The sequence below is a fragment of the Anas platyrhynchos genome, chromosome 7 (assembly GCF_047663525.1).
Source record: "Anas platyrhynchos isolate ZD024472 breed Pekin duck chromosome 7, IASCAAS_PekinDuck_T2T, whole genome shotgun sequence".
Lineage (NCBI taxonomy): Eukaryota > Metazoa > Chordata > Aves > Anseriformes > Anatidae > Anas > Anas platyrhynchos.
In genome coordinates, this window is record NC_092593.1 from 30,297,109 (window position 1) to 30,314,319 (window position 17,211).

The following is a 17,211-nucleotide window of genomic DNA, read 5'->3' on the forward strand; positions in this document are numbered from 1 at the left end:
TCTTAAAAAGAAATAACAGAAGCCTTGTTTTGACTATTTGTAACTATTTTGGAGTGTTAACCTCTTGGAAGAACTTGTGGCTGGAGAAGCTGCACTGAACTTAATCCTTGGTACATGAAATGGACTTTGTGCACCCTCTAGTGGAAATTCAGCCACGTGTCTTGGGATTTTGTTGCCTTCTGTTCTAGTGATGGGTGTGTAGTATCTGAATGTGACAGTTCTGCATTTAGAAACCTTAATTACACTGAACTACTGTTCAAAAGTCTTTACTTCTGTGGAGTTTTGTTTTGTTGTTGTCTGCTTTTTATTGCAAAGACCTGCACTGTTAGTGGTTGTGAGATGGTGTCACATCAGTGCAAAGATCTGTGTATCTGCAAAGGTGGCTTTTTTAAAAAAAAAAAAAAAAAGCCAAGCATTCTAATTTTCAGATGGAAAACACTGACATATGCTGCGCTGTGCTTGATTCCAAAGGAGGGTATGTTCAACCAGCCTGTTGGAAGTATCTCAGAAAACTGTTTAAAGCTTTATCTTTGTAATTTTCTCAATGTTTTCTATTGAACTAGTTGCAGAAATTACTGTTTTCACTGCCTGCATTTTCTGTATTGAATGAGTTTCAAACAACCATTTAGGGTTTTTGTTAGCACGTTTATTTTTGAGTGCAAGCTATAGTTAGATTTATAATTATATATTCTAAGTGTTGGTGTACAGTCTATTTTTTCTCCCTTCAAGGAGCTTTTGAGAGAGAAATCTCTTCGCAAAAAGATAGTGTGATAAACTCATAAGCTTCCAGGAAGCTTATTTATGTCTACTAAATTTCAGGAGTAAGTAGAAAGAATTGACAAATGTGTTCGAGAAATTTCAAATTGTGTTTTACTTACATGGTGGTCAACCAACTACTTAATGTTTACCAACTAATGGAATTAGGAATGCTTCTGTACAAATGTGTTACAGTTGCCAGACACGTCTGGGACCAAATCCAATTCCTGATAATTTTTGCTGTTTTTTTCGGCAAGAAGCAAAGGAGCTTCTTAACCCCATTAAATGAGAGGGTGTGAATGGCAGTACAAGTTGTTAATTGGGAGGAATTGATTAAATGACTCTTGGTGTATGCAACTCTGGGTTGTTCAGGTTGAATGTAGGTTTAATTTTTTTAGAGCGATCGTATAATCTACAAAACTGCAGACCTTTTGGAAGGCAAGGGATAGAAAGGTGGAAATTTGGGGAAAGTTTTCAAGTTGTCTTTCCTTTAGAAAAAGGAAACCTGCCAGAATGTGAGATCCTTGTCCTGTACATCAGCTGTCTGACTTCCTGGGATATAGACTGTGTCATAGGGAGGGCTGTCAATGGGGCAACAACTACAGCTGGGGGTGACCCGTGGCTCTGTCACCTTTGCTTTAATGACCATTCACACCATGAGAGCCTATGACTTAGAATAACTTTGCATTTTTATTCAGTATGAAATACAAGCTAGCATCATGATATATACGCTAGATTTACACACACACACTGATTTTATTTCAACTTCTTTGTATGTTGGTAGGCATTAAATATAAAATGTACAGAACAGCACGCACCTGATGTAATTCTGTGAAACTGCCCACAGTGATCTGTGAGTTGACTGTGCTAGCAAGCAGTTAGAAAATTTTTCAGTTCCTTGCGGTTCTGACTGCGTGCAGCCAGCCTGGTGCCTTGCTGGGGCTTATCATCTTATTCTCTCTGAAGCTGGTGTTCAACTGGAGCAGCTCTTCCTCCCCTTATCCTAAATTTGTCAGGCCGCCTCTTTAGCAGGGTAGCCAGACACCTGCCTGGTTTCTCGACTTTGACCCCATACCCATAGTTAACTTTTCTTTTTAAAGCCACCGCACTTCTTGATGTAGATATTAGCGATGGAGAAGGAGAAGAGATGAGGGAAGGATGGATAGCTCTTCACCCAGTAAGACAACACTGTTGAGCATTTCTTATTATTTGAGGGAACCCTGAGTCAGTGCTCGCAGCCTTTATAAAATTACTGCATTTTTTCAGCAAACATGAAAGGGGTACAGACCAACTGTTACATTAAAAATAATGTAGGACAGGTTCTTGCTGTTTTCTTTTGCTGAGGAGAAAGTGGTGTGTTGACCACTTTTTTTCCCCACAAATATGACAGTATGCAAGACACAAAGCTACTATGCCTGTGTATTTCTGTGTATTGTATTTCTGTGTATTTCTGTGTATTGGAATTGTTTCTAGACTTTGCTCCGAACCGGGTGGATATTCATTCTTGGAATTCAGGTTTAGGATTTAGCCGCTTGCCATGGTGTTCTAGGGTAGCTTTTGCTTGGTATTGAAATACTCCAGGGTGTCTGCTTTGGTAGTTCTGTAAGGGTGCCTCACTGTGTTGTCCAAGAGTAACATTGATTGCCAAGGACTTTTTTGTTAAACATGGATGTTATAGAGGATGTAGCAGGAGAGGTCAGTTTTGGTTAATTCCCGTTAACTTCAGTGCTCTTGTTTTGTATGCTATGACTCCTGTTTTCATCAAGTCCAATGCTGCATGTAATGATTTGCGTCAGCTGTGATTTACATGTATAGTTGGTGTTCCAAACCCAAAGCTGCTTTTCAGGAAGTCTGAATTGCCAGTGGGGTGGTGTTAAATCTCTAACTGTAAACTTCCAGTGTCCAAAACCCTGCTACGAGTCCTAGTCCCAATAGGCTTTCCTTAAACATAGCAATTAGTAGTTTTGTTCCAAAAGGTGCAGTTTTACAAGCTTTCCAAAAACTTAGTGTTTTTTTTTTTTTTCCTTTTATACATTAATATGATGTAGACCTACCTTTCTGCTGAAAAAACTAGAAGTTTCAGTGACGGGTGTTTTACTCACACCTTCATTGTACTCAGATTAGAAATCAAATTTCTAATTTTTATCTGCGCAAGCACTGAACTGTTAGTTATAACTCAGGTCCTGTTTTTTCCCCCTGTTGAGTGTTAGAATACTTCAACTTGAATAATTATTATGAAATTACTTCATTCCTTATATAAATCCCAATATATTGTTTACAATTTTTCCTTTCCTTACATTTGATAAGCTCACTGATTGCAGCGAAGTAGGTTCATGCTTTTGTAATGTGAGCAGTTTTATTTTTGTGTGCAGAAACCCTTCATGGAAGCTGATGCATAATTAATGTACTTTTATATATTTTTATTTGGTTGTTCTTTAACGTTGGATGAAGTTGAAAACTAGATTTGTGATCAAAAATTATCGGTGGGGTTGTTCATGGTATGCACATCTCAGAAGACTAAGATTTGCTCATTGTCCTATGTCCTAATAATCTACAAATTAAACTGCTTTGATACTGTGATACAGCTTGTGAATTCTGAAGTGTGGTAAGTATTCAGATAGATACACAATTTGACAATCTGCTGTAAGAGTTTGTATGCTAAAGTGAAGCAAGGTTTTGTTGAACACTTCAGAGGGGTGTTTGTAACCCTCGGCATTGTCCCACTTGGGTCTAATCTCTGATGCTGTTTGAAGTTGGATCTGTACAAGCAGGCCCTGCATTTCAGTCTTAAATTTAAAAAAAAAAAAAATCCAGCTTAATAAGACATCGGTTACTCTTGATATTTGAGACTGGGGATTGCTGGACAGGTGAGTTTGAGTTTTAAAGAGAAAATGAGTCCATTTAGTATTTGATCTAGCTTTAGATTTCATTGTTAAGAATTAGAGGGGTTTTCTTGCTTATCAAAATGAATTTTATCAATGACACTGGAAATGATTATTTTAATATTTCTTGTCAGGGCAATATAGTAATGACTGTGTACTGCCTCAGGATGCCTTTTTAATGATTTTAGCCGCCTTGAATTAGCTTGATGTACCATTAATGCATAAGGATTGCTTTTATTTTTGTTCATGATGTATTCATAATTGCACGTTTCTCCCTAGTTTGTGTTCAAATTTTTGACCCATTTAACTGTGTGCTATGCAACTCTCAAATCACAAAGGAAAAAGAAATGTTCAAATATTTATAAAAGAAACTTTAACCATCACTGCAACTTGTATTGCTGGCTATGAGAAAAGGGTTTAAATCTGATTTCAACTCAGTGTTGAGTCTGGTTCTTAATTGGAGGGGATGGTTCTGAAGCCACTCTTTAAGGGCTTGAGGTCTGACCCACTTGCATAGGTTGTAGCAATGTATTTTGTGGGGAAAAAACAGAATTTTGTGTCTGTGTTACTTATGAGTCTTGCTGGGAAGGGATTTTGTGATGTTGGTGTTTAGAGTCTCATTGTTAAGGTGTTGTCAGATGGATTAGATCCTGTGAAGGAAGATTTGATGGAAGTTTTTTGATGCAATGTGTCTGTCTCAGATACCGAGGATGCCATTGCTGCTGTCATGTCTTAATGAAAAATGAATTTGTTTGGGATGGGATTTGTTTTTTGGTATTTGGCATGTGCGCTAAACAAGAGAGAAGGTGAAAATTCAAATCGCCCGTTGTGTTGTCCATGCGGTAGGATATAGGGTATATATATATCCTCTATACCTGAGGTATCAAACACAAATTTGGACGCTGTACCTTGTATAGATGACTAACACAAAAATTTTAATGCACAAAATAGCAATAAATCTCTGGATATTGGGGCAGGAATTAGGTATGTTATGTCAGTGCGGATGGAACAGGTCAGTGCTGCCTCACAATTTGGACCTTTAGTTTGGGTGTTGTGCTGTCGCAGGTTTTTTGCAGGTTTTCCTTGCAAAATTGAGCTAATCTTGTATTAGGCAGTGTATGTTTATAAATGTTTATCAGATATTTATATTATTTATATTTATTTCCAAATCCTTTTTGGGGGAATATTTTATGTTCAAAACCAAATAATATTTCCAGTGTTTTGTTGAACTGTGTCTAAAAGGGATACCTTAAAGAACAAACTGTCCATTAGAGGATAGAAGATGACAAATTAATCCTTGTAGGCCTGGATTGCAGGGAATGGCTGTCACTTGTCATCAGTATTAACGAGTCAGTTTTTATAGATGTATTTTCATTAAGAAATGTTAATCAGTCTAATGGGAAGTAAATAAAGTCTTACTCCTATCACGCTGACAGATTTTTAGGGAGAGGCAGTATTCACTCTCGCACTAGATATGGCCCTAAGGGTTCTTCAGTGCCGAAGTCGGAGGCTGGAGCTGTGTGCAGCCGAAGTGCCATGCGGAGCTCGAGAGCAGGTCCTCTGGCTCCTGTAATTACTCTGATTTCAGCAGCATACAGCTGTGACCTTTCTGCGGAGTGCTTATGGCTGCGGCACGGCATCAGAAGTGACAAGCGGCTCTGATTACTCATTAGTTAGACTTGTCAAAGATGGACTCTATCAGCCTGGTAAAACTTAGATTTTTTTCCCTCATGCTGCAAGAATACTGGGAAACAGATCTGTGTTTTTTGAGGTCCAGCTATTTTTATTTTCTGAATTTTCTTGAGAAGGAGCAACAAAAGGGACAATTTTTTGTCCTTAGTACTGTGGCTTTCCCTGTAGCAATAAAAACTCTGACCTCATATGTTTTAAGAACTCACTGGCATATAAATAAAATCAAAATTAGCACTTGAATATTGGATTTGAGTATAAATAAAACATGGGAAGAGTGAGCTGCTGTTGGTTGATGTGGACTTTTTGAGACTTATATCCGGAACTAGGCTAAACATTTGTGCTCAGTACTTGTGCCTTCTGAGCTGAGTGTCCCTCACCATGCAGTGGTTTAACCGAGGGCTCCTCACATCCTTCCAGGAGCGGTGATTTCCATAGGGATGCCAGCACCATCACCTGCTCTAAACACCAGGTGATGCGGTATCTCTGCAAAAATTGTCAAGGCGTGCTGGTTTCACACTGCTGGACAGATAAAGTCCTCCCCGCTGCTCTCTCACACACCCAATCCTCAAAAGAATGGGGAGAAAATACAACGCTTGCTTATTAAAATCAATAAATAAAGAAAATTTAATCCTGCATGGAAGGAGGTCTTCAGGGTTCAAGGGACCAAATTCAATGTGGGGCAACTCTTTCCAAGATCCTTCACTTGTTCAGGGATGTGCCTCTTCTGGTTAGTTTGTCTTCAGAAACATATGGGAGCTGAACATAGAGGCAGTACTAATTTATTTGCAGATAAACCACTATGTTGTGTTCTTTCTTTTCCTATTTTGCATTGCTTTGGAAAATATAGCAAATTTTAAATAGGTAATAATATAGTTTATAAACAGTATTTACAGACTGTAATCAGCTATGTATAACTGAGTCAAAGTACTTTGTACAGAAAGTCAACAGGAAAAAGTTTGCTACAACTTGTTTTTCAAACTCCATTTCTGCATGCATATTTTATTCTGAACTTGCTGTTATTTTAATATTGAACTTTGCCCTTACTCCAGACTGTCCATAACTCTTAGGCACCATCAGTAACTGCGAAGATGTAGTTTGTGTGGTTCTGGAAAGAGGAATTTCACTTGGTCAGTGGTTTTGTAGTGGCTGCTTTTGTGGCTGTATACATATCTGCCAACACTTACTGATTTCCATATGACCTCTTAGACCCATGCCCACAGGTGGGACCTTCTCTGTCAGTTCTGATACGGTGGTATCATAAATCAGATTTGGCATTGTTATGGGAGGGTCCCACGGTACTTGGTAGGAGGAAATTTTTCAGTATATCTGAAGTCAGTGTCATGTAGAAAGCCTTGAAAGGAGCTGTACAAATTCTCAGCTTCCTGCAGTGAATAGCAAAAGAGTGAAGAAGTATTCATTCTTGAAAAAGCACTGCAGACTGGATTGGACTAGAAAATGACTAATATTGGTGTGAGTTGGGTAAGAAAATACTGGAACCCCCCTTTTCTATGGATTTATAATTCCTGATTGACTGATAGTCATGTTTTTTTTATGAATTAGAGTTCAAGCTTTTCTTTTTCCTGATTTCTTGGGCATGTAAATGTCACTTCTATGCATATTGTGTCGCTCTTGCTTAGCAGTTACCTGATGTTACAGCCACTGTTGGGACCTTCACACGTCCTTTGCTTGGTGGCATAGTTTCATGAGAGTTGCAGGGACTTTGAAGCTCTTAGTGCTCCGTTAGGTTTCCTCAAGTCTACCCTTGGATTCAGAAGTGAGTGGAGAAGAGAGAAGAAGGATCTTCCAATGACACAACTGAATCCATTTTTCTTGGAATTGAACAGTGGGATCAGGAGGTATAGTTCTGGGTACGTCACTTAAGAAGTGACATGTACAGAGGAGCTGAGTGCTGCTGATAAAGTTCCAGAGAGGTTCAGTTGTTAGTTACAGTAGGTGTGTCATTCACTAGGCTATATGTAGAAAATAGTACCTTAAGAACTTCTCATATGCCTAATTTTATAGTTAGTTTTACAGCGTCTTCTTTAATAGTTAATTTGAAGTATATGCGGTAGGCATGTTACTTGAAACGTAGAATGCACGGTGATGGGATGGTTATGCAGTAGGTGATAGCTGCTGTGTTTTCTGAGGAGTAGAATAAATGAAGGTCCTAGTTCATCCATGATACTTCTTCACTGAATGGAAAGGATGTTGATATATTTCATTAAAATATGAAAGGATATGGTTTCCATTATTGAAGATTCAGGATTGGTCCATTAGGTTTGTGTACTTGGATGCAAATGTGAAAAGAAATTCTGGGGAAGGAAGCACGATGGTTGTTTGGTGGTCGGTTGCTTTTTATTGGCAATGGACCTGAGCTTGAGAGGTTTAAGCAGCATGTTTTATAGGTTCACGTGCATTTGGAGTTAAAAAATGTCCTAAGCAGGTTCATGAAGTGTCTTGCAAACAGATGAAGGTTGTTTTCCATTAACACCAAAAACTGATGTGAATGCAAGCTCTAGAAGAGGGAGAAAGCTAGACAGTTCCTGATGAATTCTCTGCATTTTCTACAGTCGAGTATTTGAGACTTTGGTATCTTGGTTTTGTGCGTTGTCCCTCCTTTGCTTATGCAGTCGGTGCGATGAATAAATTGTGATTTCTGTTATTATCCCGATGTATTAACTTGCTCTCTATCAAGCGTTTAAAAATTGCTTTTAAATGTGTATGTGTCAGTAATGTCAGTACTTGAGCCATAGATGAAATTTTAGTTAAGTGTGATGTGGATGTGTGCGCTAATCTGAAGGCATGTGGGGGTTCTGTCTGCAGAGCTGCAGGTTGTGGCAGTTCTGCAAATGTATCTGAAGAAACGACAGTGCCTACTCTCACTTTTTAATATCAAGTATCACTTCTAATCTGATAGCAATCAATTAGTGCTTTTTTGAAATGCAGGGTATTGTAGCTATAAGCCTCTCTGAGTGCGTTGCACTTGTAGTGTAATGCTGAAATACACTTCCAGGTTTTTTGCTTATATTTTCAGGTCTAATCTGTTTCTGCTTTGCTGTTATACAGTCTGCATTAGACATTTGTATTGCTGTTGTGTTTAGTACCTGGGGAAAATAAAACTGCTGCTCAATTGTCTTGCATCCTGCAGAGTCTTATTCCCAATAGAGGGGAAAAAAGGGAAACCAACAAAAGTAAGACAGGTGTCCTTGCAGGTTGTCAAGAGGCCTGTCTAAACTGCGACTCATTTGCTGTGTGTTGGGGGTATAGCCTGCCCTGCTAGTAGCTCCTGCTGTTCTTACTGTATACTGGTATGCTCTATGTTAGGATATCATCACTTAACCTGTTTTCTTGATTTTAAAAAATATTTTTAAATTAGATTTTTATTGACAAATCTTAAGATTTGTCATCTGCTGTCTTCCAACATGTATACCTTACAGCTTGCCCAACAACTTCTGAAATGCAGAGGGCAGCGTGAAACTTCTAAAATCTGATCTCTTTAATTATTGCCAGCATGCTGTCCCTTGGTCATCGGTTTTAAGTCTGTTGTGGATTTAGCTTTGGATTCGTTAGCACAAAGTGACTTTGCTGGCAAAGTGCTGATGAATGAAGGGATGAGACCTACCATGCCACGTGTCTTGGCTCAAGACAGATGCAGGGAAAAATACCTCCCCCCTGCCCCTTGCTCTAAAACTGACTTTGAGAATAACACCAGCCTGCTCAGAGCATCACCAGAGCCTTACAGGACACCTGGAAATAAAATTTCTGCTTTGCTGGCAGAAAGTGCTTGCTTCCAGAATAAAGGCAGCAGGCAATGCCAAGCCTGGGGAGTCTCCTGAAGAACACACCGCTTTTCCTTGAGCAGCAGCCCTGGTATGCTCCACTTTGGGTGTATCAGGCCTTGGGATTCCTGGCCATCTGTTGAGTTTCCCAATTATTATTATTGCTTTGACATATTTGTTACTTACAGCATACTGAAGCTCTTTGATCTGGGTTGTAAAACAAGCAAAAAGCACCGCCAAATTACTGATATTACATTAATATGACTCTTAGTTTCCATAATTTCTCTCTATTCCAGGGTGTATTTGTAGTGTATTTTGTAATGTGTAGAAGTGAATGGCATTCTTTTCCTCTTACGATAAAGGGATGGTTTTGTCTGAGCTATCAAACACTTCCAACTTGTGTAATAAACATCATCCTTTTGTCATGTTTTCTGTTGTGTAACAAACACGTTTTAAACTTCAAAGTTTATTATTAGCATGGATTGTTCTTCTAAAGCGATTTCCGAAATGCATTGCAAATCATTCCCTTTCAACTAATCCGTATGCATATGCAAATCCTATTGAGGCCGTTTGCTTCTGTGGGATTAGCACGGGTGTATTCAGAATGCAGAAGCCTGAAAGAAGGGATGGAGGTGGCGCATGTGGAGTGAGCCAGGATGATTGTGGGCATCGCAGGGTCTGAATTCCTTCCTATGCCAGGAAGCTCCAGCACTGCTGCAGGATTGTTAAAGCTGTTTTTTTTCCCCATTCTGCGTAAAGCAGAGAATCTTCAAACTGCTTGCCTATAAATTTAACTTGGAAATTAGCTTTTGATTTGATGAGGCTGCTTACAGTGCTAAGTCCCTGATGTTGCAGGAGGAAACTTGTGAGCATTAAAGGTGGAATTCCCCCTTAACAGTTAAACCTCAACATCAGCACAATTCTTGTGATGTAACTTTTGTTGGCATTAAATGTGCAGTGTTGTATCTGTAAGCTACTCATTTCTGTTTTTAATAAAGATGGCATTAGTCTGTGTGATGAGCAGTCTTACAGAATGAGCTGCTTAACAAGCAGCGTTATTTGCTGCCCTGCACTGATGATGCGGGTGGATGGTCAGAACCACCAAGCCAAGGGAATTTGGGGATATAAACTTCATTGGGATGCAGGATTGTGCTAGGATAGCTGTAGCCACCTGGGCATCCCACATCCCCTGCAAGTTTGTTTTTCTGTTCTGTAGTGACGCCTGGATTCTTGGGATGTCGCAATATTAAACGTGTGTTTCGTAAATGAAAGTTTTTCACTTGGATCAAGATTTTTTGTGTCTTTCCCTTAGTTATTTCTTGGGTTGTCATTCAGACTTCTCATAGGATGCGTGGTAAAAATTTTCCAAGAGTGTGTGAGAGTGCCCAAAGGAGCACGGCCGGACTCTGTTCATTGTAGCCATGCTGTGTTCCTTTGGCCCTTAGCTTGCAGGTCCTTGCTTTTCTTTGGTGTGGATTTTTTTTTCATTTGTGTGTATGTTAGCTTATAGCTGTTGAGTGGAAGTTTCCTCTAACTTTTAAAGCCTTGAATTGACTTGATAAGAAATTTTTACACAGATAAAGAGAAGGCAGGTTTTCTGAGCATGCTTCAGTCATGTGTCACATGCATTGTCCTTGCATCATCCTGGTTATTTATAGGCTTCTCTCTAAGGTAAATTTATGTTGTGCCCTACACACGTGCATGACCGAAGCCTTCCTTTCCAGTAGCGCCTCTCCTGAGGAAGACAACAGAGCTGAAATGTGAGCTTCTGCCAGCTGGTGTGGTGTGGGCTGTTGAGGGAGGCAGTGCACCTTGTGGAGCAGGGTCCTGCTAATCACCAGGGAAAGCTCTTAGTCACTTTGTCATGGGCTCAGGATGGAAGGAGAAATCATTGTAAAGCTGACACACAGCCACAAAAGCCAACATGTTCTTTGCAGTGTCAGTATAGCAGACCCCAAGATTTCTGGGCTCCCGAGGTGCTGCTTTGTTCGGTACTTTCTGGGCTGCCCTGCTATGTGCGTGCCCTTTGAAAAGGCTGAAAATGGTTTTCAGCATCACAAAAACTATTCTGAATTTAGAGCTTAAAAAAAAACAACTACCACCCCCCTTGCCCATCTGCAGTTAATGAAGGAATGTTATTGGCAGATGCTGAAGAAATATTTTTTTCCATAGAAAATTGGATTTTGTGCATAAAACTTGTTAATATCAGTAAAGACAGGTCATTACTGGTTTCAAGTCATATATACAAGCTCCAGGAGATGTAGCATGCTAGTGAGGCTTCTGTTGGTGATGCTTTTGTATGTATAAGAAAAATAATGATAATTGAGGAGTAAATCAGCTTCAGTTCAGCATATATACAATTGACTTGCTCTCATCATTTATGCCTCTTCTGATGGCTTGTACCATTGCTTGTGTCTTAGGCATCATAATTTACAGTCTTATGGAAAGGTATATTTATATTTAAGCTGTGCAATAGTGTAACTAATGAGAAATATAGGAAATTTATAGCTCTTGGTGATTGATTGGATAAGGATCTAGATGTTAATTGAAACCTGAGGACTCCCAGCTGTCTTTCAGTTTAAAAAATAATTAAAAAAAATATTCTTGGACAAGTAAAACTATTTGCTTTGTAGTATTTTGTAAGTACTTTTCATGGTCGTAGTATCTGGAAAGTACTTGCCATGGTTATGGAAAACCTGGTTGTAACAGAGAGCTGGGAGGCTGGTAACTCGGTCTCTTGTTGTAATACTTTTCTCGTGCTTAAATAACTGTTCTGTAGCTGCCTGTAGGAACTAATTTGTACGTACAGGAGTATCATTTGGTTCCTAATTTTACAATCTGAGTATGAATTCAGCTGTCACTTCCCAAAACGTGTCTCCTAGGGGATGGTGCATTTTGGCTGCAGTACAGTACGGGGACGTGGCTGTAGTCAATGTTTCAGGCACATCATTCCCCTCTCTGGATAGCAGAGGGGTGCACAGCTCCAGCTGTTGTGCACAGAATTGCCTGGATAAATCCTTCCCATTTCTCTCTCTATTAATAATGCTGTTGAACTGGTCATCTCTAAAGAGATCGCGTAGCTGTCTCCTGTGCTGTCATTTTGTAAATGTACCATTCTTGCTGAAGCTTAGTCTTGTGAAAATGTCTAAATTTTCCCATTAAGTGCTTAGAAAGTAATAAAACTGAAGTCATTAGCCTTCACTCGTCAGATCTGTATCAAGAGAAATATTCTTCAGTGCAATAAATCTGATCAAGTGTTCGACATTTATATCATTCAAATTCATTCTCTGGAAATGGACCTTTGAAGGTAAATTGCATTAAGTAGGGCAGTTTAAATTTTTAATACAACCTTATTGTAACTGTTAGCAAATGATTAAAGTGTGAAGGTGGGGGGGCTTATGTGTTTTGTGAGATTTATGTAAAAAGCTCTATGATGCTTCTGCTCTGGAGTACAGATTTTGACAATTGCATGTACATAAATGCCACAAAAACAAGTGAAGAATTTAGCCTTCAGTATAGAATATATGACTTTATAGAATATATGACTTTATATCTAGTTCTGGACTTACTGAGATCATTTTGATAAGGGATTATTTCACTTGAGAGTTCATCAACAGTCTTAGGAACAACAAGATAATAAGATTAACCCTTAAAGATTTAAGGCAAAAGGTACTGTTTTTCTAATAGGAATTAGTGTGTCTGAGATGGATTTTGAGTCATGTTATTCGGTTTGTTTTGAGAAGTTTTTTTCTTTAAAGTACAAGAATATTGTGCTATTTCTGGATCCTGATGGTGAACGATGTACGTAACTTGTGCCTCAAGAAGACATGACACAAGTGCTGGTGCACATCTTCTTGGATGCTGGTGCAGTTGTATTCACTTGTTTGTGTACATTATTATATTACAACTCCATTTTACATGGGAGATCTTCCTTTGGCTGTAGTTGAATCAGTACTATAGTAAAGAAGTTTGAATGTCATAAGAGTACTTCAGATTTTTATTCTGAAAAATTCTTAAGGGGTTAACCAATGTGTGGTGTATATCCAGTGTTCAAAAAGCTATCAAACTCATTTTGTTTTAAATTCTTGAAACATCTTGAAAACAGTGAGTTGTTGATCTTTAACACAGCAAACTGGAAATACTCTGCATCAAAGATAATACCTGATTTTTTTCTTCTGCGTATAATATTCACATCACAAGGAAGAAATTCCATATTCAAAGTGAGGGGAATTATCTTTGTGCAAATTTCTGTGGAAATAGTGTCTTGGGGATATAGGATCTTATTGCCGATGATTCCATAATTTTGGAACCAACGAATGCCATGGGAGCATGAAATCTTTGGCGTATCCCAGAAACTGGGTTGAAACAGAAAATTGAAGTTGTTTGTATTTTGTTGCTGGCATAGGTTTTCTTGGTTTTGTTTGTTTTTGTGGCTGTCTGACATGCCCAGATACTTCTAATTAAAGCATAGGTCACTCCCCTGCTTGTGAATAATCATTTTTGTGGTATTCAGCCTGCCATATGAATGGAGATTGTGTCTACCAGAAGTGCCAGGAGGGCAGGGGAAGGCAGAAATAGCCTGCAACAAATTTTGACAAGCCACTACAGAACTGGAATGTTCCATCAGTTCTATGGTTTTATTCGTCAAGATGCCATTCAGAATAATATCATCATCCTTGCATCACAAAGTGACAGGTAAAGCTAGCTATGGTTGGAAAAAGGGATAAAAATAACAAATTTAGGAGACAAAAGGCTGGTTTTGATTAAATATACACATTACTATTTCTCTGCATGTGTAAAGTTTGAGATTAAAAGCGTAAGGAAACAACAGAGAACCAAGTTCTTTACAACAGAGCCACCTCTGTGGGTTATTTCAACTAGATACTTGCTGAAAATGAATTTTGAAGAGCATAAAGAAGTTTCGACAGAATACCAATGCGAAGTCTTAAGTATTTGTTGGTTAACTAGATAATACCCAAATGCAACAGGTTTGTCTTGCTTACGAACAAGCTGGCTTTCTGACCGCTGTGTTCCTTCACACTTTGTGAATGGAAATGATGCACCTGCAAACTTCATTTTCCACTCCTCCATGCTCTGTAGGCAGCCCTCGTTTTGGGACCATACAGCTCTGTGAGCATGAGGTGTGCTTGCACCTTTGGATTCACAGACTTGATCTTTTTAGGAAACTATTTCAAATCATTTTGGTAGTTTCACAAAAATCACTGATTATTCTAATGACAGGCCTTTGGTTTTGGTAGCAATGAAAACCTTTTCACAGGTGAAGGAATAATACTCTCTGAAATGAGGCACAAGTGAAGTTGAATTTATTTGATATAGATGATATCAAATATCATCTTGTATAAATGATAGACATACCTCAGTCTTCCTAATGAAATCCAGAGCTTTCTGTCATTTTATGTCCTTGGTTGTGTGCTGTTAGTGAGTTTATTGGATGTGTATTAATCTTTGGTGAGTACAAACATTCATCTATTAAAGCTGTAGTTTAATAGCACGCCACAAGAAATAAGCTGTTCATGAAGGAAAAGGTAAATATGAAATTTTGTTATGTGCCAAAATCATGTTGTACATTATGTTGTTCTGTGGTTCAAAAAAAAAAAAACACAAATATTTATGGGCATTTAATGAAGACTTAATTTGACATTGTTTTATTTGAACATGCTGTTTTCTAAATTGTTTCCTTATTCGTGTGTTTTAACATTTCTTAAACTTTTCTTTAAAATTATAACTCTGAGTGGAAATAACAGGATTTATGACTTGATCCCATTGTAATGGAAGGATAAACAGAGCTTCGTGATTTACAGATTAGGTAAATCCATGTGCAAAATTCTTAACCCAAATGTCTGACAGTGTTTGCCTTAATAAATCCTGAAGCCATATGCTTTTACTGGCAGCACAGTTTGTGTACTGAGGCAAACTTAAGTTTATTTTTTTTAATTTCTTCAGATGCCAGATGCTTTCCAGATTGTCTAGCAGATTTATTGGCATATTTGCTTACCTAATCTTGGGAGACAGTGATTTGCATCAAATTTATGAATAAGTGACATGCGGTGATAATCACAGTTACATATGTAAATAAAAATTACATTTATATTGCCATTGATTAGAGATATTTAATTCTGAGACTTACTTGTAACTGTATTTTTATACCAGGTAAAACAAGAACAGAGCCAGAGCTAGAACATGAATTTCAATGATAGCATCAAACAAAAAAATCAAAGTAGCATTGAAGTGCAATGCTACATTTATTTTAAGGGGAATTCTATTATAATTTTCTAGAAAAAATAACATTACCCCATTGTACCTGAAAGTGTTTAACCGTGGTGAACATAAAATGGTGTTTTGTAGCATAAAATTCGTGAGGTCATACGTGTGTGTTCTAGTCACTTAACTCGTGACATAGTTGTGTAGTTCTTGGGAACTATTTGGATGTGCGTAGGTAGAAAAAAATCATTTTAGTAGGGTGAAAGAATTATGTTTTTAGCAATAAGATGCAACTTCGAGATCTTTTGAGGAGCCAGTCTAATATGTGTGGTAAAACTATGAACTTTTCTTTGTAATTTCTTATTCTTGAGGTGTGAAGGATGGATTTGGGTTGCACGTGGAACTCTGTAGGATGCTGAGGCTTTGCCTTCTGAACTATTCCAGCGGTTCAAATTACTGTGACTGAAATTTCTTTCTTAGTAAATGCCAAGTTCTAACCCCAGTGCTTTATCTTACCTGGCTTGTTCCAAACCCAGATCTCCATTTAAACAAACAAAACCACCTCCACCACCAAAAAGAGCAAGCGACTTCTGCACTGTAGTGATATTGGAAATGCAATTATATGAGCAAAAGTGTATTGTTATGGGCGAAGTTACATTAACATGATAACCTAAACATGAAAAATAATTTGTTCTGTGTAACTCCGTTCAAGGTACTGATTCAAATGTACTCGTATCAGCGGGGGTCTTGCCGCATATGGGTGATCACAACAGTTTTGGCAGAATCCTGCATGATGGACTTAATGTTAATATTTGCAAATATGAAGCATTGCAGAGGGTTTGTACACATGCTTAATTTGAGAATCTCATTTTGAATGGTTCTTCCTATTGCCCTTACAAATTCCTGTAATTGTGATGCCCAATGACTGTGTGTAGCTTGAAGTGTTTCAGCCGTCACACATTACAAGTGAAGACTAATACAGATCAGCAAAGTATATAGCATTAGTTGTCTTGTATCCTGCTAACTTCGTTCATACTTCACAGGAGCTATATTTCTAGCTTCATAGCTGTATACTTGACTGCCATTTTTTATTCCATAATTAACGTTAATACTGTTGACTTTGTTCTGTCCTGAAGGTAACTGTTTATTACAGGCAGCATTTAAATCCCCCAAGTAATAACAGCGATTACATAATAGCTTCATATCCAGCAAATTAACAGCCCTGCAAGGTAATTGAGACATAAATGAAGATGAATTTGTTTTAATGAAATGAGATAAATGGAATACCTGCTTACCTTTGGCAGGGAAGAGGGCTGTCTCGTTAAATGCTTTGCTTCCTGAAGCAGAAGGAAGCCAGGAGAAGGTAACCGAAAGGCTTTGGTGTGCTTTTCTTTGTAGATTGTGCTTGGTTGCTTGATAAGTTAAAATGCAAAATAAATTCAAGAACGAAACAGTACAAGAACAAAAGCTATCTGGCTAATGTGACTATCCAGTGCTTCAAAGTGAGGTGTGTCTTAGTCAAGTACTAAGTCAAGTATTGTGTATGTAATCTTTTTTTTTTTAAAGTACAGATTTGTTTGCCAAGAACTTTGTCCTGTAAAACTTCCTAGTGCCTTTGGTGCCATGCACTACAGCTTTTTCCATCAGAGTGACTCCTTTCTTGTTATGTGTGATGAAGGTACCCGTACACTTAATTTTCCCACCCTTGTTGGTCACCCTGTGATGTGAAATACAGCTTATCCTGGTGAGCATCGCCATAGTCTGCTAGCAGGTTAAGTGGGCTTGTGTACGGAGCAGAATAGTAACTCATGTCTTTGGGTATGGCTTTGCAAGGCACTGTTTCTGAAGGGGAAAACAGCTTGAGACATTTCTGGCTGTGT

At 38.4% G+C, this 17,211-nt stretch overlaps 1 protein-coding gene across 13 annotated transcripts in view; it reads left to right on the forward strand.

Moving 5' to 3' along the window:
* AGAP1 (ArfGAP with GTPase domain, ankyrin repeat and PH domain 1) overlaps positions 1 to 17,211 on the forward strand; it is a 362,269-nt gene that overhangs the window by 131,946 nt on the left and 213,112 nt on the right. The gene's annotated exons all lie outside the window — the stretch shown is intronic.